The sequence below is a fragment of the Diabrotica undecimpunctata genome, chromosome 1 (genome assembly GCF_040954645.1).
Source record: "Diabrotica undecimpunctata isolate CICGRU chromosome 1, icDiaUnde3, whole genome shotgun sequence".
Taxonomy (NCBI): domain Eukaryota; kingdom Metazoa; phylum Arthropoda; class Insecta; order Coleoptera; family Chrysomelidae; genus Diabrotica; species Diabrotica undecimpunctata.
This window is the reverse complement of record NC_092803.1, coordinates 193,548,333-193,573,412: the sequence shown is the minus strand read 5'-3', so window position 1 is coordinate 193,573,412 and position 25,080 is coordinate 193,548,333. Positions and strand designations below refer to the sequence as shown.

General features: G+C 34.6%; 1 protein-coding gene across 1 annotated transcript in view; it reads right to left on the bottom strand.

Annotated features, from left to right (window-relative positions):
- Positions 1-17,069, bottom strand: part of LOC140432810 (uncharacterized) — a 153,281-nt gene extending 136,212 nt beyond the window's left edge. Inside the window, exon 1 of the mRNA XM_072520928.1 lies at positions 16,945-17,069. The gene's annotated coding sequence lies outside the window, so the exon portion shown is untranslated. The remainder of the gene's footprint in view (positions 1-16,944) is intronic.
- Positions 17,070-25,080: the final 8,011 nt, after the last annotated feature.

Below are 25,080 nucleotides of genomic sequence, written 5' to 3'. Positions count from 1 at the left end.
GCGTAAAGTAAAAAGAGGAACTATCATCATCATCAATGGTACAACTCTTCGTCAGTCGCACTCTTCGACAATTCCCATTGTCGCACTCCCATTTTCTCTAGATCTTCTTTGACTGCATCTTTCCACCTTTTTCTAGGCCGACCTACAGACCATCTTCCCTCTGGCCTTTCCCAGAACACAAATTATTTATAAGGCGATTGTCGTTACTGCGTATCACATGATACGCCCATCTGAGTCTATTGGTCTTTATATATCTGACTAGATTTTCTTTTCCGAATAGAGACTCTAGCTCGTTATTGTATCTGCCCCTCCATTCGTTTGTCACGCTGTCTCTGCAAGGGCCATATATCATTCGAAGAATTTTACGTTCCCACGTAAGTAATTTATTTATTTCTCTTTTTGTTAGCGTCCATGAAAAAAAGTTATCACAAGTAATATTGTGATCTTTCAAACCACTACCCAAATCGAACACATACAAACTTTTAATGTCACATAAAGCCCAAATTTTTATGTCATATTTCTCTGATTTGCTTGGAATGTACTATTTGGAGGGACAGCGGCTTCTAAAGGCAACCAATTGCTCGTCGACAGTAACATTTTCATCAGCGTTAAAAAATTTTAGAAGATTTTCTACCCATTTTTCAAAATTTCATGTATTGCAGCAAGTTTATTAGTCTCCTAGCCTGTCTAGTAGTCTTGTTATCAAAACGTATTATTTGCGAAATTTTTGTAAATACTTCCAGGGACATTGTTGTTCGAAATACACCACGACCCGTTTCTTCATACCACAAACTTTTAGTTAATTCGCCATGGGACTTAAAAACTTCAACTTACAATAAAAGACCAATGTATGCTTGAAAACCAATTTTATCCAAGTCTTTCCAGTTGGTTCTAAAAACACGCTGTCCTTCCATGTTGGTCATATTTATAATTTGGTTTGCAACTATGTCAGAAAAGAGTACGTCAAATGTGCGTACCTTGTAACTCCTGGAGCATTATTTATAATATTGGCCGTGCAAAAACAACCACGTTGATAAGGAGGATCGAGAGACCACTGGATATTACCGTCTTTTGAAGGAACTGTTAAAGAAGGTTCTAGAGGATGTTGTACGTAGAATGGAATAGCAGAATCATCACTACTTTCTTCCTTACTCTCACTACTTGTGTTGTTTTCTATTTCTGATATGCACTCATCACTCTCTGACACGTTTTCACGAGGTCGCGAATCTTATCTTCGGTTAGCGTTCTTCCATGTAACACTATCAATATGCAAACATAGACTGAAATTTGAAATCTAAATGAATGCGCTTGGCATATCAGTGTTCTCTTAGCCTACCACTTGTCTATTACCCCCACTTTCTTCTACGTGACATGCTCTTCTAAATAACATCGTCCAGCTACACTACATATTGTTACGATAAATATACTGGCCTAACTTTTATGACTAATTATTCTGTTTTATTGTAGAAATTTCGGTGGAAGTCTAGATTCAAATTATGGTGAATTCTCCAACTTGATGTTCTCGACTATTCCAGTATATCAGGATTTCGTATATAAATACAACATTTTTATATGGAGAGTTAGTTAATTCTCAACACCCGCGCTCGCGAATTTGTTACGTACGAATATAATAAATTATTGTCAGATAAGTTAATATAAATAAAGAAATAAATTAAATCCGTAAGTGTTATAAATATTGAACCTTTTAATAAATTCACAACAAATGGTGTCAGAGTGAGATCGAACATAAATTAGACTTATAATAATAATACAAGTGAATATAAAATAAATTGTGAAAATGGCTACGATTTATGAGCTGACAGTGACTAATTTAAGAAGACATCTTGAAGACAGAGAATTATCTTCCACCGGAAAAAAGGCTGAGTTAGTCCAACGACTAAAGAACGCTTTGCTAGAAGAAGGACTAGATCCAGAGACTTATATATTTGAAGACAAACATGATGCTGTCATCTCGTCGATTTCGAAATTGGAGAACAAAGTATCCGGCGACATCGCTTCTTTAGAAAGCAAAGTTTCTAACGAGATTTCTTCGCTGGAAAGCAAAGTCTCTGCTAACATCTCTTCGGAAATCTCTAAAGTCACTTCTGAGATGTCTGCCCTCGACGATAGAATATCTTCGTTAAAAAATCAAGTTGCTGCCGATATGTTGGCCTTCGAAGAAAAGATGAAAGAAATGGAAAGGAAGATGGAGGAAACAGGGACAGCAGAGAGAGGTAACAATCCGATTACAGTGGAGATAAAAGAAGACGAGACGAAATGTAAGTTGGAGACACGGCCGAAATTTGAAGGAAGTGGAGGTTCTATTCATGTTAAAGTCCCAACTTTCGATGGAAAATCGTCATGGAACAACTACATGAAACAGTTCGAATCAGCCGCAAGAGCAAATGGATGGTCTGAAAAAGAAAAGGCGGTAAACCTGACTATCGCTCTTCGAGGAGATGCCTTAGATGTGCTTCAGACCATAGCCGTAGAGGAGACCGATGATTTCGAACAACTGAAGAAGAGGTTAAATATGCGATATGGCCACGAACATTTGGAGCATGTATATCAGTCACAGCTTAAAAATCGTAGACAGAAGAAAGATGAGGCTCTTCAAGAATATGAGGTAGATATTGCCAGATTAGTACGATATGCTTATCCAACAGCTCCCGAAGACATGATGGAAAAATTGGCCGTTCAAACGTTTATTGATGGTCTTCGTGATCATGAAATGCAGAGAACACTGCGATTAGCTCGTCACAAGACGCTGGTTGATGTCTTATCCGCCGCCCTCGAATACGAGTCAGCTACGCAGGCCTCTGGAGGGTACAGTAAAGTTAGGACTGTAAAAGAGGAAGGAGAGGAAGATAAACTTGACCAGCTCGTTAATATGATGAAAAGCATGACATACAAGAAAACGAAGACCATCAGATGCTGGAATTGTGGCGAAATAGGACACATACGAAGCTCCTGTAAGCACCCTAGGTACGACGCAAATCAAGAAACTCACCATCAGGAAAACTAGAACGGGTCAGCCTTAGGGGGGCAGCTTCGACCCAAAACTTTTCCAAAGACCCTCTCATACTAATAGCTTCTTTGAAATGTCGTGAAGATAGTGTATATGTAGATGGAGACATAAATGGTAAAAAGCATACGTTGTTGGTGGATACCGGAGCGACCAGAACCATTATACGCCCGACAGTTATAAACAGCCGAAAGAAACTGTTACCAACGAGGTTACGACTTCGGACCGCTACAGGTGAAAATGCCAACATTCATGGAGAAATCCAGGTACAATTGGGAATTGGGACAGAAAAGTTTGTCCATACTGTTATAGTTGCTGACATCGAAGAGGATGTTATATTAGGAATGGACGTAATGAATATGCATGGATTCCAATTGGATTTTAAGAATAAGGTAATCAAAGTTGGCAACGAGGAGGTATTTCTCCATCCACATAATGACAACACTGTGCAAGCAGCCATTACAGAAGATACAGTCGTGCCTGCGAGAAGCGAAACGATCATAGTAGCGCGACTACAGGGAATTGTAGACGAAGGGAGACCTGTTATGATGGAGCCTTGGAACCACGACGATGAGGTTGGCCGTGGAATCATAATTGGAAAGGAATTGGTGACTTCGGCTAAAGAAATTCCTGTGAGACTTATCAATGTCAACGACTACCCAGTGACCATAAAGAAAGAGACAAAAGTAGGAACTTGTGTACCTGTGACATCCATAATCCGTCAGGCGACAACATCTGATAATTCCAACGACAAATTCGACCAAATGGTTGCAGTTGCAGGACAGTCTCTAAATCAGATGGAGAAAAGGAAATTAAGGGAATTTCTGCGGCAGTATCGTGATATTTTCGTACCGAAAGGAGGAAAGACGGGAAGAACTACCGTTGTTAAGCATAAAATTGATACTGGTAATGCTAAGCCAATTCGTCAAACAGCTCGACGATTACCACAGGCGAAGAGAGAGGAAGCTGAAACGATTGTTCAGGAAATGAAGAAAGACGGGGTGATAGAACCTTCTACGAGCCCATGGGACTCTCCGGTGGTCCTGGTTAAGAAGAAAGACGGAACGACGAGGTTCTGTGTGGATTACCGTTTGCTGAACAACGTTACCAAGAAAGATAGTTATCCTCTGCCTCGGATCGATGACACATTGGACACATTGGCTGGAAGTAAATTGTTTTCTACTTTAGATTTGAAGTCTGGATACTGGCAGGTAGAAATGGACCCAGTCGATAAAGAAAAGACAGCCTTCACCACAGGATCTGGATTGTGGCAATTCAACGTTATGCCATTTGGACTTTGTAATGCTCCTGCGACATTTGAGAGGCTTATGGAAAATGTGTTGAGAGGGTTATCTTGGAAAACATGCCTGGTTTATTTGGATGACATAATCGTCTTGGGGGAGACATTCGAAGATCATTTGAGGAATTTAGAAAACGTTTTTAATCGACTTAAAGCTGCCCAATTGATGCTAAACCCCAAGAAGTGCCAGCTATTTCAAGGAAAAGTCAATTATCTGGGTCATATAGTCAGTAAAGAAGGAGTGGCCGTGGATAAGGGAAAAATCGATTCTATTAAGGAATGGCCAAAACCAACTGACAAACATCAAGTGAGAAGTTTTCTTGGACTATGTACTTACTACCGGAGGTTTATTAAGAAGTTTGCAGATATCGCTAAGCCATTAACGCGACTTACAGAGGAAGCAAGAGAATACCGCTGGGATATAGACTGCCAAAATGCCTTTGAGACCTTGAAAAAGCATTTAATAACAGCACCAATTTTAGGGTATCCACTGCCAGAAGGAGAGTTCATCTTAGATACAGATGCAAGTAATGTGGGAATTGGAGGAGTGCTGTCTCAGATTCAAGGAGGACAGGAACGAGTCCTCGGATATTTTAGTAAAGTTCTTTCAAAACCTGAGCGGAATTATTGCGTCACGAGGAGAGAACTTCTAGCAGTAGTTAAATCAGTAGAGCACTTCTATCAATACCTCTATGGCAGAAAGTTTCTAATCCGAACCGACCATGCCGCCCTTAAGTGGTTGATGCAGTTTAAGAATCCAGAGGGTCAGATAGCCAGGTGGATCGAACGACTCCAAGAATACGATTTTAAGATTGAGCACCGGGCCGGAGTTAGCCATAGAAACGCTGATTCTCTTTCCAGAAGGCCATGCCCAGCAGAGTGTTCCCACTGCAACAAAACGGAATCCAAGGAAGCAGCAGTGCTAAGAACAACGATGGTCAACGACGACTGGACGCCTATTAAGATCAGAGAAGAACAAGAAAGAGATCCAGTTATACAGAAAATTCGAAAATGGAAAGAGGAAAACCGTCGACCACCTTGGCAAGAAATATCAAACCTATGCTCAGTAGTTAAGACGTATTGGGCCCAGTGGGACTCATTTATCATGGAAGATGGCTTGCTTAAACGAGTCCTGGAAAATGATGACGGTTCAGAGAAGAGAAGACAGTTGGTGATCCCAAAGAGCAGAATAGCCGAAGTACTTCGTCAGTTACACGACAGTCCATCGGGAGGGCATTTTGGTGTAAGGAAAACCCTTCAGCGAATTCGGGAACGGTTTTATTGGATGAACAGTTCCGACGACGTAAAAGACTGGTGTAAGAAATGTACTATTTGTGCTACGAGTAACGGGCCTCACCGGAAAAGGAGAGCTCCTATGAGACAATATAATGTTGGAAGCCCGTTTGAAAGAATAGCTTTGGACATCGCTGGGCCATTTCCAGAAAGTGAAAATGGAGGCAAGTACATGTTGGTAGTAATGGATTACTTTACTAAGTGGGTCGAGATTTACGCACTTCCCGACCAGAAGGCCGTCACCGTTGCAGATAAGTTGATCCAAGAATATATCAGCCGATTTGGAGTGCCTTTGGAGATACATAGTGACCAAGGCAGGAACTTCGAAAGCGATCTATTCCAAGGAATATGTGATAGACTAGGCATGAAGAAAACAAGAACTACAGCATATCATCCGCAATCTGATGGTATGGTAGAACGGATGAATAGGACAGTTGGCAAATATTTGACAAAGATGGTGTCCGATCATCAGCGAGACTGGGACCAATACCTTCCGTTCTTCACAATGGCCTACAGATCTGCTGTTAACGAATCAACAGGCCAGACACCAGCGAAAGTCCTATTCGGACGCGAAATGCGACTACCTTGTGATCTAGAGTTTGGGTGTCGACCTGGAGAAGATGTAGCAGGTGAAGATTATGTGATCGAATTACGAAGAAGAATGGACGATGTACATGAGTTGGTCCGCTCCCACCTTCAGATCGCTAGCGACCGAATGAAGAAACGGTACGATACACAAGCCAAAAAGGGTTGCTTTAAGAAGAACGACAAAGTATGGCTGTATAATCCCAAGAAGCGAAAAGGTTGTTCTCCCAAATTGCAGCAGTTTTGGGAAGGTCCATACCTCATTATGGAGAAGATCAACGATGTCATCTACCGAATAAGCAAGATTCCGAAGGGAAAGCCGATGATAGTACACCATAACCGGCTGGCGTCTTTCGAAGGTGACCACGACGTAGATGAAGAAGTGGAAGTAAACCAAGTCCACGATGTGTCTGACCTCACGTTTGAGGAATTCATGGGTGCCTATGGAGGTACCGGTAAAGCGAGACATGGTGTTACCACTGAAGAAAAGCAAGATCTACTAGCGCTCCCCGATGACTACTCGCTGGCCCTCACCATCCCGGCCAGTATCAAAGACGCACCAGGGTTGGCATCCGTCTTTCGAAGGAAGTTTGGTCGAGTTGCAGAACTTCAATGCCAGGTGCCAGCTCCCGGTAAAACCTTGAAACTCCAAGATGCATCACGTTACCTTTTCTACCTGGTAACAAAAGACACTGCCCGTGACCAACCTACCTACCGAGATGTATGGGAAGCCTTACTTCAATTGAGAGAGCACGTACTAGAGTCCGACGTGCAAAAGTTAGCCATGCCAAAGTTGGAGTGCCGCCAATTAGATTGGAGGGTTATCCGAAATATGGTGGAGGAGATCTTCAAAGACACCGAAGTCCAGGTGTTAGTCTGTTGCAATCCGCATAGTTACTGGTGCGGAGAGAAAACCGTCCCTTGTCATTTTTATACAACTGGAAGTTGTAAAAGAGGGTCCAGTTGCCGATACCAGCATACAGTTCCGGTTCCAGTCCCGACAAGGTTCCAGGAGGAACCATCTTTTAAGAGGGGGGCAATGTTACGATAAATATACTGGCCTAACTTTTATGACTAATTATTCTGTTTTATTGTAGAAATTTCGGTGGAAGTCTAGATTCAAATTATGGTGAATTCTCCAACTTGATGTTCTCGACTATTCCAGTATATCAGGATTTCGTATATAAATACAACATTTTTATATGGAGAGTTAGTTAATTCTCAACACCCGCGCTCGCGAATTTGTTACGTACGAATATAATAAATTATTGTCAGATAAGTTAATATAAATAAAGAAATAAATTAAATCCGTAAGTGTTATAAATATTGAACCTTTTAATAAATTCACAACAATATTTTTTACAAGTTCTATCTTGCAGAAACTTGTTTCTATTTATAGACGTACCTGACTGATAAACTGTTAGAAAATATATAAAATACTGCCAACTAAACATACGTACACAGGTAGTTCTTAACAGTTTAAATATGTGGGTCATATTGAACCGAACGTACTTTAGGAAACAATTTAAATTTTATCAAAAAAATCAGGAAGTTAATTTTTTATCTCATATGCAATGAAAAGAACTCATATTAGGTAATAAAGTCACGAAACACCAAAACGTTACGCCGCGTAATAATTTGCAAAACAAATTTTTTTTGGGTCAAATAGACCTAATAAGGATAAAAGAAGATGACTTAAAGAAATATACCATAACTTGCTTCTTGCTTAAGTGGATTTGAATGCGTTTTTATAAAGCACACTTGTCCAAATCACACTTTAACTGCTATTGAACGAAGGTGACATTCTTTTTCTTGGTGATTCTTGTTGATTTTTTCCGTGGCCCCCTTCTACGGAAGGGGTTTTAGAGGGAAGCCAAGGCAAAGGGGAAGTGGTAAATTTTTTTGTATCTGTTTGGGGTCCCAAAATTGAGCTTGTTGAATTCTCAGCAAAATTCAGCTTGTTTGTATGGTTTTTAAATATCAATTCTCATACGAATGTAGCACTATAAATAGAAAAAAGAAAATTGACAAAAAATGAATATAATTATTAAAAGTTGAGTTGAAGACCTTATTGCAACATAATGGTAAGCCACAAAATAAGATATTTAGGTTTAAAGTTTTAAAAAAATCTTAAAAATATTGAGTTAACTTTAGAAACCCATAACTCTTGTTATTTGATTGTGTTAGTTATTACAATGCCTAAACATTTATTAGTTTACAGAAAAAAATACATATTTATAAAATAAAATTTAGTTTATTTAAAAAAATGTGGCTTAACATGTTCTTTGATTTAAAAATCGTAACACTATGTTGGAAAAAAATTTAATTATATAACTACACTTTCCACTTCTTCATTATTATTGTCAGTAGCTTCTTTTAACTAATTATAAAAAGTATGGTAGACTGGCGAGATATACGGTAATAAGCTTTTTATATTTTTTATTTTATGTTTTGCAATTTTCAGAGGCTCTTTGTATTTTTTTAATGTTTGACAATTCTATTGTTGCAGGTCTGCCTTTTCTTATAATATTAACTTCTTGATATTCTTCATTTACACCATGTTTGATAAAAAATTACCCAATATTTTGTGATTTAAATCGAAAGCTGTATGTTCCAGCAAAATCTAAGCTCTGCTTGTCAAGAAAACGTGCGTTTTATCTAACATTATTTAAAAGAGGTTTAAAACTGTAAAAATCATTCTGCGTAATCTGCGTAGCTACAAAAGGATTCTTTTTATTTGCTTTCATAATAAGATCTGCCAAACCTTTTGGCAAATAAATAACTGGTGCACGTTTTCTCTGGCGTTTCTCAATTTGAGCAAAATCCCGGTCTGATGGCATAATAGAATGACCACTAACCAGAAAATGATGTGTTATTTATTTAAATTTCTTTATTTGACTAGCTGCAACAAAAAGCCATTAATTGTCTTGTTCTTGTTCTGACCTGGACAGTTATCGGTAAAAACAATGAGCTCTTCATAACATGACTCTAAAAATTTCATCACAACAGAAGAAATCTCATCCGCTCCGCGCTTAGCTTGATCTTCGGTCCATTGTATCCCTTGTCGTTGGTACAGTCGTAAATCACTTAGTTATAAAGCAAATTTTTTTTATAGTAAAATGCAGGACAAGATAATGAATATTTGTTACTAAATTTATTTTTGAGCAAATACTAAATATATTTTGGAGATTAATTATTCTATAACAATTGTAGGGACAATATAATTTTTTTACAGCTTATGGGTAAATATGTCGTAAAAATTAGAATATGTATGTAATAATTTAACTACACGTAAATAAATACGTTTTTAAGCATTCTAGCAGAAATACAAGTGTACCAATTGACTGTTTGGAGTTTTTCTCTTATGTTTCTTCTAATGCTTATTTATTTTAAGTAGATATTCACAATTTTCTATATGAAAGCATATAAAGACTTTTATTATTATTTGGGTACATTTTTTGCTTATTTTCATTTAAAATATTCTGATGTAATCCCTTATTGGAAAAACAAACGAACGAACTACAAAAAAAAACCTTTTAAAATTAAATAATGTAAAATTTGTCTTATATTTTTACAAATAATACTGTTCCAATAAACAAAATTTTATATACGAAGCTAAAATAGCAAGTAAAATACACTGATCTTATTTCGCCTAACCTAGTCTTTTATTAAACAGAAAATAAAGTACCAAATTACTTATAAATATAGCGCTATGAACGGTGTATGACTTTTAAAGGTAAATAGGGAAATTATACAGTTTCTTTTCATAAATATTAAAAGATGCAACTTTGAGTAAAAGTCGAAGAAAATTAAAATACAAAATAAATATTTTGAGAATACGTTTAGTACAAGCTATAGTTATTTTAAATATTATTAAAAATATAAAAAAAATATTTAAAAGAGACAGATGTCTAGAAAAAACAATTAAAGAAGAAATAAAGCCCAGATTAATTAAACATTAAAAGATAGCAAGCTTCTTACATAACTCAAAAGATAACTTGGTCAACAACTCCGAATGCGAAAATTTGAACGAAAAAAATAAAGATCTTCTTTTTCTTACTATTGTAATATTACGAGATATTCTCATTTTTGTCATCTGCTTTTTTGTTACTTAAATCTGGTTTTTGTGTGTTTGCACCAATTTGTAGTTGCACTCGGTAACATGGCAGTAGTTAAAGAAGTTAGGAATTAAATAAATTTAAGAAGATTTAAGTAAATTTAATAAAAGTGATTTAGTTAGAATAATAATTGAGAAGAAAGTGTGTTTGTAACAATAATAGTTTGTTTATAGGGGGCTGAAAGGGGGACTAAACAATCACTGGACTTGAAGATAGGTTAAGCAAATAAATTGAAATGTTTCAGATTGGCTACGCGTGTTTGATTGAAGAGCAAAACTTTTAAGCTCCTAGTTTAAGAGAAAAACTACATATTTAACTTATTATACATAAACAGTTATTACAGAGAATATCTAAATTTATCAACAAATATTAATTGAAACTTCTAAGAAAACAAACTATGGCTGTGTACCAAATGACAGACAAAGATGCACTAACTATCATATATGAGAAATGAAATACCAAACTTTTCTGAATGATTAATTAATAAAGGCTATTTTTTTTAAAAGAAACTAAAATATGACAATTAGCTGATACTTAAAACTCATTTTAAAGCTTCTTAAATTGACATGAGAGCCAATCGTGTGTATTAACGATAAATCTTTATTTAGAAAAATTTACCAAAACTGCTCGCCTTCTTCTATTACAACTTATGAAATTACAGTCATTCTCGATTTATTGTAAAAACAGTTATAAAAACATAAAATGACGTTTGGTAAACATCATTTTATAACTACACGGATCAAATGAACTAAAACTGTAGAGGCGAAGTCGTATAAAACACTTGGAATTTACAATTAAAAAAAAAAAAATAGGGGTCGTTCATCGAGATAAAATTAATATATCCTATCTCCTAAGTTGGATCAACAAATACACTTTCACAAAATTTTATTGCAGTCGGTTTAGCGGTTTTTGAATATTAGCTGGGAAAAACACCGTGACAGGAGATTTTTATATCTATAAAAATTAATAAAATTTAACACAATACATCAATATTTAAAATATATATTGTATACCTTAATTATTGTAATAGATATTTTGTATATGTCTATGTACACTTATGGACAAAAATATTAAATATTTTGAAATTTTCTATTTTTTTTTTAATATTTCAGGTCAATCAACTTGTTTATTGTACACAATGTTTAATGAAAAATTTTAACTCTTTTTGCCGAAAAAATTTCAAAAAATATAATGCTTAATGTTAGGTAAATAAGATTATTTTTTACTTTAAACTTAAATGCTAATTTAAATTGCTTAAACAAGTCTTACCTGAAATAAGGGCACAATCAGTAACGAGTATTCCCCCCTTTAGTTCTTATTACTGGTTGCGTCCCTCTCGGCATGCTTGCAAGTAAATTTTGGACATATCCTTGGGAAATTTCATTCCACTCATCCTGTGGAACAAGCCGAAGCTACTCTGTCGTATATGGAACGAGTTTTCTGTGTCGTATGTGCCATTTTAGCTGATCTCACATGGACTCTATTGGATTTAAATCCGGGCTAAATGGTGGCTAATCCAATCTTTGAATCTGGATCCCATCAAGATAATTACTCGCTATGGCAGTGTCATGTGGTCGAGAATTATCGTGCAATAACACGAATCTATCTTATTCAATGTAAGCAGTATATGGCAAAACATGATCTTGCAGGATTTTTTCAACGTAAGAGTTACCAATCATCCATCCAATCACTTCCACAAGTGCGGCGCGTCCCTTCCAACTAACACCTCCCCAAAGCAGTATACCACCATCTCCAAATCTAATGGTTTGGACGAGATTGCAAGTCGCAAACCCTTTTCCAACTCTTCTGTAGACGTGGTTTTGACAATCTGGCTTTCAAAATAGGATTCTGGTCCCATCTCTAAAAAAAACATTATTCCAGTTGTCGATATTACACTGAATATGTGTTTTTGCAAATTCTAAACGACGAGCTTTATCATTTTGGAAAAGATGTGGAACGTTGGCAGTACGTCTAGGTTTTAGGTTTGCTTGTTTTAATCTTTTTTCTAACTGTTTATTAAGCTCACATTAACTTGTCAAACATTTAGTCGTTCATTTTTAAGGTGCATCGATGTTAATGAGCGATTTTCTGTAGAATTAAGAACCAAAAAACAGTAACTTGGGCATCCTTGACCATTCCTTCGTACAAAATTTCCTGAATTGTGGTACTTTCCTAAAGTATTCGAAACTGTAGATTGACTTTTCGTCAGACGTCGTGCTTTATCTTTTTGTTTATATCCTTCCTCGTACAAAATTACAATCTGAGCTGCTTGGGCATGATCGCAGTGTCTAATTGGTGGCATACTTGTTTTAAACTTAGTTAAATCAAAATAATATTGAATTAAAATTAATAAATCAAACTAAAAATAACCGAATAACTACTATGGTTTTTTCTTTATGTAAAAGAGCTTTTTTATAACGAGTGACACTTAACGCTGAATAAAAGGTCAAAATAAACGTTATAATATTTCAAACCAATTAAGTACACATATGTCCAAAAGTTTGGAATATTAGAATATTTCATCTTTTTTATTGATTTTTATATATAAACTCTTCTGAATAGCTAAACATAATTTTGTTTCAATTCGCAATAATACTCAATAAATCTCAAAACCAGATAAACGATATGCAAAGAAATATTTATTCTCTTGGAGTGAAAAACTTTCAATGTACAACTTACATTTAAAAATAAATTAGTGTAGAAAAAAATAATTTTTCATAAAACTAATAATTAGTGTTTCCTCCATTGGCCTGTATGCATGCCTGTAGGCGATTTGGCGTGCTGCCGATAAACTGGTCAAGCTGGGCTTGCGGAATTCTCCCCCATTCTTCACGAGTAACATATTTTAGTTCTCGAAGTGTAATAGGGGGGTTGTTTCGCTTTTTGATGCGTGTTTTAGAATGTCCCAAGCATGTTCAATAACGTTAATGTCGGGGGAATTCGGGGGCCACTGTAATGTAGATATTTCTTCTTCTTCCAGATAATTTTGTACTGGTGCTGTTCGATGAGGAGGTGCGTTGTCATGCATAAACACAAATTGATCACCTACTGCCCCTCGGAATAGACGTAGGACAGGATTTAAAACTTCCTCGATGTACACAGCACCAGTGACTCTTCTCTCCAGAACCAGCAGTGGCGTCCGTGTGACACTCGTAATATTACCTCAAACCATAATACTGTTACCATCAAATGGGACACGCAGTTGGGCTGTTTCTAGTCGGGCTTATCGTCCCGGGGCCCTCCAAAATCAGTGTTCTTTGCCAATTAGATACCAAGCCAATTTTTGACTTATCAGAGAACATCACGTTATTCCAGTTAGGACCATGATGCACCATTTCTCTATTCCATTGCAACCTTACTATTTTGTGTTAGTAGGTTAATTTAGGAACACGTAGCCGTCTTCTACGATACAAATTTACCGCAATTAGTTAGCGTCTTATTGTTTGCTGTGAAATATTCAGTCCTTGAAGCCTAGAAAGTTCTCTGGATATATGACTTGTAGATTCCAGACAATTTCTACGAGCTATCAATGTTATTTGTTGGTCTTGTGCTGCTGTTGTACATCGACTTCTACCCCTTCTGGGACGATCCTTGACGGCCTTTAGTATCTAGAATTTTTTTTTAATTTTAGATACAGCTGTCTGAGTAACATCAACAATATTGGTGATATAACTTTGATTAGAGCCCTGTTGTAACAAAGCAATTACTCTAGATCTGTCAAAATGAGACATCACGTTTCTAGGCATTTTTAAACGGCTCAATTCAAATTTAAACAAAGACTGAAGTGTAAATACGCTAATCAGTTTAATGTGACCAAAATCATACAAAAACGATTTAAATTTTTTATGTTTAAAAACGCTCTAGAATGAATATCAACAACAGTTTTAAAACTGCCACAGGCGTAGATACAGTGTGTAAAAGCCAAATGGAATAAATTCATTATTTAGGTTACTGTACATATTTATAAAAAATCCCGAAACACGTCAAATTTAAATTATAACTTGATATTCTTTAACGTGAAAATGCAACCCCTACCTTAAACCCCCTTAGAACGACAGGTACAACCCCCAATTTTTAAAATAAGAAGTATAGGCTTGTGATATATCGTTTGAAAGGTCTTTTCATTCTCCATTCAAAAATGTTGCTTTCAAGTTTATTAAGATTAATTAAGATAAAATAAATTAAAATCATGTGGTTACCGAAATTCGCTAAAATATACTCAAAACTTATTTCCCGTTTAGGTCTTGATAATGAGAAAGTGAACAAAAACCATAGGAATGCGGTTTTTAGATGGTAACCATTAAAACACTTTAAAGAATTTCCGTGGCAACGTTATTTTAACACGCATTAGTAAATTATTTTATTTAAGTTGTCAGTATTTTAATTTAAGTAAAAATTCGTTCAATTCAATTCTGAAAAATGGTTAGATTAACGGAAATGCATAAAATAACAGTTTTACAAATGATTGGTTACGGAGATAACACCCGAACACAACAGGAAGTAACTTGCCTATTCGATGAGAAATTTCCGAATTTACTGCCTATATCCCAAGGAACAATAAGTAAAATAGAGAAGCAGTTTCGCGAGTTTGGTCATGTGAGGCAGATAAAAAAAGCAGCTGCCAATGCACTGAGTGATGAACTCAAATTAGATGTGTTGCTTGAGTTTCAGGAAAATCCACATACATCGAGTAGACAGGCATCCACTACATTCAATGCTAGCCATACATCGATAGTAAACATATTAAAAGAAAGTAAATTGCATCCCTATAAGATGATACCTACTCAGGAGCTCATGGAAGACGATTTTGATAGGAGAACTTTTTTTTGTTAGCAAATGATGGACATGTTGGATAACAATATTATCCAATTAGAAGACGTTATGTTTTCTGATGAGTGTACTTTTTCACTTAACGGTCATGCTAATCGGCAAAATTGCCGCTACTGGGCCGCGGAAAATCCTCACTGGATGAGAGAAGAACACACTCAATACCCTCAAAAGGTTAATGTTTGGGCAGGGATTGTAGGAAACAATATCATTGGTCCCTTTTTCATTGAGGGCAACTTGAATGGCAACAATTATTTGGCACTGCTTCAAAATGATGTCATTCCAACGTTGGCAAATTTATATCCTGATCCAGGAAACCCTAAAGTTCCAGCGAATACGATATGGTTTCAGCAGGATAGAGCACCACTACATTACCAACTTAATGTCCGGCAGTACCTCGATACAATATTTCCCAATCGGTGGATAGGGAGGCGAGGGTCGATTGAATGGCCAGCGCGATCACCTGATCTTACATTATTAGATTTCTTTTTATGGGGATATGTGAAGAGTCATGTGTACAAAACTAAACCTTCTGATTTAAATGACTTAAAAGAACGAATAACGCTTGCGATTAGGTCGATCACGGCTGTTATGTTGAATAATGTTAAAAGACAGTTTTATTTGAGATTAGGATGTTGCCAAGACGTTCGCGGTGAACATTTTGAACATCTACTTCATTAACACTCATAGTTCTTTTTCGTGTTCTACATTTTATTACGTTTTGCATTACATTTTAGTTTTTGATTGTATTGTAGCGAATTTCGGTAACCACATGATTTTAATTTATTTTATCTTAATTAATCTTAATAAACTTGAAGGCGACAACATTTTTGAATGGAGAATGAAAAGACCTTTCAAACGATATATCACAAGCCTATACTTTCTATTTTAAAAATTGGGAGTTGTACCTGTCATTCTAAGGGGGTTGAAGGTAGGGGTTGCATTTTCACGTTAAAGAATGTCAAGTTATAATTTAAATTTGACGTGTTTCGGGATTTTTCATAAATATGTACAGTAACCTAAATAATGAATTTATTCCATTTGGCTTTTACACACTGTATATTATTTGTACGTATTCCAAACTTTTGGATATGTGTGTATATTAGCCTATTTAAATAAATTTTAATTTAAATTTAAATTTTAATAATTTATATAATTAATATAGTAACTACAAAAAAAATTGTAAAGTTCTAAAATATTCGATATTTCTGTCCATGAGTGTATGTTATATTTTTCTTTATCAAGTTTTCTATTTTGTTATGCTAATAACCATAAGTGGTTGAAGCAAAATAAATTTAAAAAAATTGTTTAATTTTCCAATAAGTGTAGGATATTAACACCCATTTTTAATTTGGGATTTGAAACTTTAAATGCAATAGTTTTAATTTTATTTCTGGCATTTACAAAATAATAAAGAAATAATCCTAAATTATTTTAATTCTTATAGGTATGTGTACAGTAATACTATCTAACTTAATAATATTACGAAGAGGAACGTTGTTTTTTATACAAAATAAACTAACTTTTTATCAAGTAAACATATTTGATAAGAAAATGCATTTTTACGAACAAATATCAAAAACTCCGAATGAATACTACTTTAAAATTATTTAAATATAAAAAGAAAAATTAAAATTAAACATAAAAAGAAATTATGTGACATAAAAAGAAAGAAAAATGTTTGTCCTATGTTTATTTATCTTAAATAGAAACATAAAACAATCTATTTGTTTATATAACTTTAGTTTTGCAAATAATAAAAATCCAGTATTTCCTTATACAAACGACCGACTTACCTACGATATAAAAAATCCAAAATTAGCTCCATTCATCTCGCGGTAGCAGAGATCTACATAACGCATCACTACACTTAAAAATAGGGCAGATATTTCAGTGTATACAAAACGAACGGTCACAGTCACACAGTCGACGCTCCGCTTAGACTAACTTCGATTTCAACCGACGCCCCCTGAGCATCTCGGCGCCGGCCCAGTTAGCGGGGAATTCTTTTAACATCTCTGGATATCTGAATTTTCGGCGACAATCCGACCGGCACAGATTTCTTCCCGACTCGCGGATAATCTCTAACAAGTCCTATCAAAATATTGGAAGATTAGTGGTGGAAGCCAATATATGATAATGGCGATGGTGTGGTTGATGTTTGATAAAAAAATTTTGGATGTGATTGATACGTATCGCTTTTCAAAAAAATAACTCTACTGTTAATAACTTTGAATAAGAAATTTCTAAAATAATAAACGAAAATAGGACAATTGGAATGAAAACAACGAAAAAAAAGGGTAGGTATGTTAAAATTTTAAAACCAATTTGCTGATAATTATTTATTTAATTTTTTTAATTACTTTAAGCATTATTTTCACTAGTCTTATAAGCTTGTTTCATCATCTTATAAGCTTGTCAGGTATTTCTAATGTTCTCATGGTTGCATATAGCATCCTTTGGTTTATGGAATTGTATGCTTGTTTCAGAATGATAATAAACTCATACTGATATTAAAAGCCATAATACGAGTAAACTTACAACAATCTAAAGAGGTACCCATAAAAAGAGAAGTACGACAAGGATGTGTACTATCCCCTCTTAATTTAAATAGGTGCTTAGAAGAGATGTTAAAAGAGGCTTAGAAGACATCACCAAAGGAATATCAATTAACGGAACACTAGTGATTCACGGAACACTATTATTCAATTTCAGATATGCAGACGATACAATAATCCTTGCTGGCAGTAGAGAGGGGGTGCAAATTTTAGTTGATCACACTCAGCAATACTGCGAGAGGTATGACTGTGAATAAAAAAAAAACAAAAATCATGATTTTCAGTGAGAAAAATGACGCATTGAAATAGCCAGAAGCGCTTTCAATAAGATGAGTGCAGTATTATCCAATGGCAAACTGGGAATAGAAACTGGAACTAGAGTAGTGAGAAGAATAAAGTTATTCCCTTTGCCAAAATGCTAATGTCAAGCAGAATATTCTTTCTTTTAGTCTTTCATCACCTTTCTTAAAAATCTCACCTGGATTACCTCTTTCTCCTTCCCTTTTTATTTTTTAGGTCTATTATTATTTCTTTAATTTTATTACGAGTGAGTTCCTTGCATGTCCCTTTTTAATGTTTTTGCCATTTCCCATTTCCTTCTAGTTAATATTGTTGGTCTGCATTTAACCTATCTTTGAAGTATTCCACCCATCTGTTTAATTTTTCTGTTGTTTTGTCTAGAAGCAAACCTTCTTTGTTTTTGCAATGCTTTGTATTTCTGCGTCGTTTAATGTGACCTGGTCAAATGCCTTCTGAAGGTTTACAAAATATAGATAGGCCGGTTTGTTTGATGATATATGTATATAATATATGTATGTATGTACGTAATATAGCGTCAGTGCAGAATCTTTCCTGTCTAAAACCTTGTTATTCTTCTGCTAGTGTTATAATTTCATTCAGTTTATTTTTTATCACTTTGGTTGTTAATTTTAGTGTTGTGTTTAATAAATTAATTCCTCTGTAATTTTCCAGGTCCGATTTGTCTCCCCTTGTGAAGAGAGGTATTAGGATCTCCATTCTTGAGGAATTCTGTTTTGTTTTATTATTTTTTGGATTAGGTTTAGTTGTTGTTTGGTCAGATCTGGTCCTTTGAACTTTAGGAGTTCGTTAGCTATTCTGTCCTCTCCTGGTGATTTTCTGTTTTTTAATTTCCTTAATGCTTCCTTTTCCTCTTCCTCCTCAATGTTGATTGCTGATAAAATGTTGATCATTAAAACTTATGCTAGCTATTTTCATTTTGTTCTCTGTAGCAAATTTAATTAACCTTTTTCCATTTTTCATTTATTTCTCTATGGAAAATTCGTTCCTCTGTTATTCTTTATGTATATTTTCTATTACCGTGCTTAGATTTTCGTATATATTTTTTTGTGGTTTAAATATCTTTATCTTCAGTGGGCGCATGTACATTTGTTATACTTATCATGCTATACTTTCCTCTTACTCTCAAGTATCATATTCGATCTAATATTGCTTGAAAATCTACAACTGCTTTGTTTACGTTCTCCATCACCATGAAGTTTTCTGAATTTGTCCATCTGGTGATATCCAAGGACCTTTGTAACGATTAAAACGTTACATTTTTGTTCTTAATAATTTCAAAGTACTTTCCATTATTTTCTGCTCGTACTATATGATTCTCGTTGATAATAACTTCTTTTTCCTTTGTTTTTATTCCTATACTTCATTTCTGCGCTTACTTTGTCATACAAAATACAGAAACCCCACTACTAAATAATTTACTTGTATGAATCCGATTCAATTTACTTCCTTTTTAAAATAAACCAGCAACCAACAAGGTACTCAATAAAAATAAATCTTCGTAGTCAGAAACTTCCAACAGTCTGGGTAAGTTTAATACTTTGTTCTTTTTACAACGACAACATATTTTCATACATTAATCAAGAACATGAGCACTGTTAGTTTTTTTTATAATTTTGTGTACGTTAGTACTTAAAAACCGCTTAGAATTTTTATTATTACCTATACTTGCTGTAATAATAATAATTCAATATAAATCTCACTAGCATGAATCATAAAACATTACTTTTTCGTTTTCCATTTATTAATTAATTAATCTATTAATTGCAATTGCTAATTCGAGAGTTTTGGCAACATCAGAGAATTCTGAATCGGTATGCAGGTCTTAGAGATAAGAGCTTTCCGCTTGCCAGAATTCTTCTGTTGTTGAACAAAACTCGTGTCATGACAAATTTTATATCGGCTTTTGTTTTTCCAGCCACCTGGTTTAGATTTGAGAAAATGCACTTGGTTTAGATTTGAGAAAATACACCTGGTTTAGATTTGAGAAAATGCACCTGGTTTAGATTTGAGAAAATGCATCAGGTTTAGACTTGAGAAAATACACGTGATTTTTGGTTTAAGAAAATAGAGGCATGGTTTTGATGCAGATAGTTTGTGGATCGAGTTGAGAAGAGAGCAACAGCAAGATCTCTTATGGAAGTTAAGCTAAGTTTCTTTCTTTGAATTTGTGTATAGATGCTTAATTCTCTGTTATCAAAACCTCAATTTTTTAATTATAATTAAATTCTAATTTGTTATTTTATTAATTTATCAATTAATAAAGAGATGTGTTGAAAACCTATTTTATTAATAATTCCCGATTTCTCCAAAATTAATTAGTTTATGCCGAACAACACCCCTGAGGGGTTTTATTGTGCAATTGATTTGCTGTTTTCCGCCAGTTATTTGTTTGTAAGCATCCTTCGTACCAACTTTTGGGTTAAGATCTCCTACAATTATTTTCATATAATAGGATGATATTTCGTGCAACAGTTTTTCGTGTTGTTCATAAAAATAGTCATTCTAAATGTCCTTTAGGTGTTTCATTGTGTTTTGTAAATGTTTGACTTTGTTTTTTAATTTTTTCACAACTTAACTGCTACCACCAGGAGTCCATCAGCCACTTACGACAGACCAGTACCACCAATCACAACGAGAAACAGGTACTAAAGATGTCCTAGAATATACCAACACAGGATTTCCAAAAAAAAAAACAAACTAAAAGTGAATTAGAGTAAAAAGTCAGTGGTGGAATGCGTTTGAGTAAAAAGGTTAAAAACACAGGACAAAATCGAGTATTTCATTGTGAAATAATCATGAAAAATAAGTAGTAGTAAATACCGTAGTTTTAAGTACGTATATAGGTATTACCGAGTAATAGATAAATAGATAAATATATTATGCAGTGGCATCACGGTGAGATGGATTAAGGGGAAGGCAGCGAAAATTTTATAAAACTGCCTACGATCAGCTATAATGTATGTAATTAAATGTAAAGCAGGTAAAATGCAAGAATGGCTAAAAATATCTTAGATGGATAAGTGCAGTGGCAAACAAGGATAAACTTAAATATGTAAATATTAAGAGAAATCCAATTGATGCCAGATTAAGAAGGCATGGTTAGGATGAAAAAATTTCTAATTTGCAAGTTTCTGGCAGATGTTGGAGAGAAAAACCAAAGAAAACCTGATAGAGTCGCTTAGGCAGGATGTGCCGGTGAAGAGAATTGGTATGATCCAAGATAGAAACTTATGGATAAATATAATTAGGTAATAACCCACATAGGAGTAAATGTAAAGGGTATAATAACAATGACCATTTTTGTTCACTCTAAATTGTTTTATTTTTTATTTCTTCTGTTATTTGTAACTTTATTTTATTTAATAAAGTTTCGATATCGCTATAGTTTATAGTTTGGAAGTTACCCCAAATTATATTAATTCCAAAACCCGGAAAATTCTTGAAGAAAATAAAGTTCTACAGACCTATTAGCCTACTCCCTTTTATGTCTATGATATAGACAATTTAGAGTCAGCCAGAATAGAGCCAATTTTAATTGGCAAATGATGCCTTATCAGCAGTTTGGCTTAGGGCCACAGCACGCTATCACTAAACAAATTGACCTCGTTTACCAACAAATACACCAATCGCTAAAGAACAGAAAATATTTTTCACAAATGTACAAAAATCTTTTATACAAAATCAATTACTCCCGTCCAAAAAATTACTTCTAATGTGGCGTCTACGAGCCAACGGGACATGATCTACGCAGGTTACTTTTACAAACCGCAAGGGAAACTGATCTTCAGTGCCGTTGAACGGTCAATCTCTGCCACAAACAAAAAGAAGACACAAATACTTGGGAATGCATTTGCAACTCACACGATCTTGTATTGACATTCTTAATAGATTACAGTCGAAAGTACCCTGAATGATAACTAATTCTCAATGGTACGGTCCAAGCAAGACGACAAGAGACCTCAAAATGACAACTGTCGACGAAGTCACCAAACTCTGCCAACAATATGATCAGAGACTAACAGATCACCTCAATAATCTAGCCCAAAATCTAATAACACAACCAATCGGACGAAAGCTTTAACGAACGGCCCCAGCCGACCTATTAACTATAAACTATTTATATTGTTTATACTTTAATAATATTTATATTGGTAAATGTTGTCAAGTCAGATAATTTACTTATTGTAATTATATTACAGATTGTAAATATATTGGGACGTTAAATAAAGAAAAAATATGTTGCTTTATGTTATCTACTTTTAGTTATTTACTTTTTTTTATTTATTTTCATTTGTTTAAATAAATACAACAAACTCCTAGAACGTCTAGATAAAATGTTCCCATTAAGTGCTTCTATAACTAAAACTCTACAAAAATATCGTGTGACACCAATGAAGATAGAAACGGGAGACCTTTCCAAAAAGGTATGATTCGATTCCCAAGCCATTTACAATTTTTCCCGATGATATCGTAACTTTGTATTTTGGGACGTCACTGCATATAAATTACTTTTAAAAATGTATGTACGATATGTCGCATTATTCAATTTTTCCGTACAATGACGAGTGATGGGTCCCGTACACGTTAGGCATACTGATGTTTCGAAGACTTATGGGGTTTCAACGAGAACTAACACTTGATATTGACGGTTTTAAATCAAAATCTATTCTTTATGATATTTGAGCGAGTATTTCAATTTTGTGGGGGTGTTTAAATATGATTTTATATAAAATATAAATTTTATATAAAATTTCTTTTTTTGTACATAACTATATAGTAAGCTTATATTAATTAATAATTTTTCTAGTTCGTGTTTGTCTATATACTTAGTGAAACGAACAACTAGCACTATATTAATAAAAAAAATGCCTTATGAAAAGGTATATTTATTTAAAAGAACACTTTCGAGCTACATCACCGAATGTTGTCAGATTGAAAATTCCATCATCAGTGTTACTACTAAGTATACATAGGTAGAGCCTCTTGATGTATGGGCAAAAACCCTATAATAATATCAAATTTGGTTTACATTACATTGTTGCTGATAATTTTATAGGATGTTAAAGTTTTAAACAGAATTCACTAAATGGGAACTTAAAACTCTCAAACTGGGCTTGCTGACTCTAAGACGTAGTCTCTATATGGAACTTTGCCACAACCTATTTAGTTGCTACCCAAGGCCTTTATAAGAACTATGTCTCAAGGACAGCAACCTCAGTTTGGGAGTCTTACGTTGTCATGAAGTGAATTCTATTTAAGAGTTAATTATCCAGTAACAGTTTAATATCAAACCAATTTAATAACATTTAAAGAGTTGTTTGCCATATATTAACCCTTTGAGACCCTGTGTACATGTGTATGTACATAGCTTTTATTGTTTTGTTAAATACCAACTACTCGCTTATCTATACCGAAATAGCATTCAGTCACTCAAATATACATTTACGATCCACATTTTTAACTTCTGCTTCCATCTAGTGGTCAACAGGTAAAGTTGTCAGCGATTTTGTTGTAAAGTGTCAGCTGTTTAGTTGGTAACCGATACTGCTAGTTTTATTTTACGAGAAACTGTTATCTTTTGTGAAACGAAATCAATCCAACTTTTTAAGTGTGATTTATAAGGTAAGTAGTTTTTTATAAAGTACAAAACATTGCCATAAAAACGATAGTTTTGAAATAAACAAACATTTTTTAGATGCACATGAGCATGTACAAGTGGTCTGAAAGCATATTTCTGATTGTACATCTGTATGTACATATGGTCTAAACTTGGGTTTTAACTTAGTATTGTTGATTGCAGATAACATGGATTACAAAAGAAAAAAATATGATTTCGACAACCCAAAACATCTCCAAGAGTTAATTGACCTGATAGAGGACGGTAACGTATCAGAAATAGACAATTTGGAAGTTTCCGGAGGAGAGAGTTCTGACGAGGAGGATGGAATTCTGGATAACTGTGAGAATAAATCAATTATAAGACCAGGGGTTGATGCTTTGACCAGACGTGACACTGAGACACTGGAAGAAGGTGATGGCATCGAAAATGATAATGAGGAGTTAGGGAGAACTTATGATTCAGACGACGAATATATACCAGATGAAGTTGCAGGTTACTCGGGTACAAAAAAATTAGGAAGTAAAGTATGTTTCTGAGAAAAGGATTGTTCTAAAAAACCAAAACAAAGAGAAATTAAAACAAAAAAGAGAACCGTAGAGTGGACTAAGGCATCGATAGAGACTCCTACATTTACATGGCATCCTACTTCCCCAAATACAAGTCTTACAGAGCCACTGTACCCAATTCAGTATTTTTCGAAGTATATTTCAAATGATTTGTTTGAAAATATAGCAACATTTACAAATGTATATGCCTTACAGAACGGAAAAAATTTTAGACCAACTAATGAGAGAGAAATTAAAATTTTATTTGCACTTCATATAATGATTGGAAATTTAAACAAATTTCCCAAAATTAGGATATACTGGGAAAGAAGCCTTGGTATTAGAATGTTCCTAGATAACATGTCTAGGGACAGATTTTTCCAGCTTAGAACATGTTTACATATAGTGTTTACATATCATCGACGCTGTCAGAAAGAGATGTTTACAGCTTGAACTTGAGGAAGTACTTAGTGTTAACGAGCAAATGATTCCTTACACAGGAAAACTTTCTTTAAAACAATATGTGAAGGGGAAGCCCTGTCCTTGGGGAATAAAGTTATTCGTCTTGTGCGGAAAAAGTGGTCAGGCTTTTGATTTTGTTTTTTATCAGGGTAAATCTACAGAACTGAATGCAGATAATAAAACAAAACATGGATTAGGGGCATCTATCGTTCTTCAACTAGCCGAAAGAATTTCCACCAGTGAAGGCCACAAATTATATTATGACAATTATTTCTCATCCTATGAACTACTTGAAATATTATTGGCCAAAAAAATATATGCTGGAGGGACTATTCGAATAGATAGATTTTACAAACCTCCTGTGTTACCATACAATGAAATACTGAAACTACCGATAGGTTCCGTAGATGAAGTCGTCAATAAAGA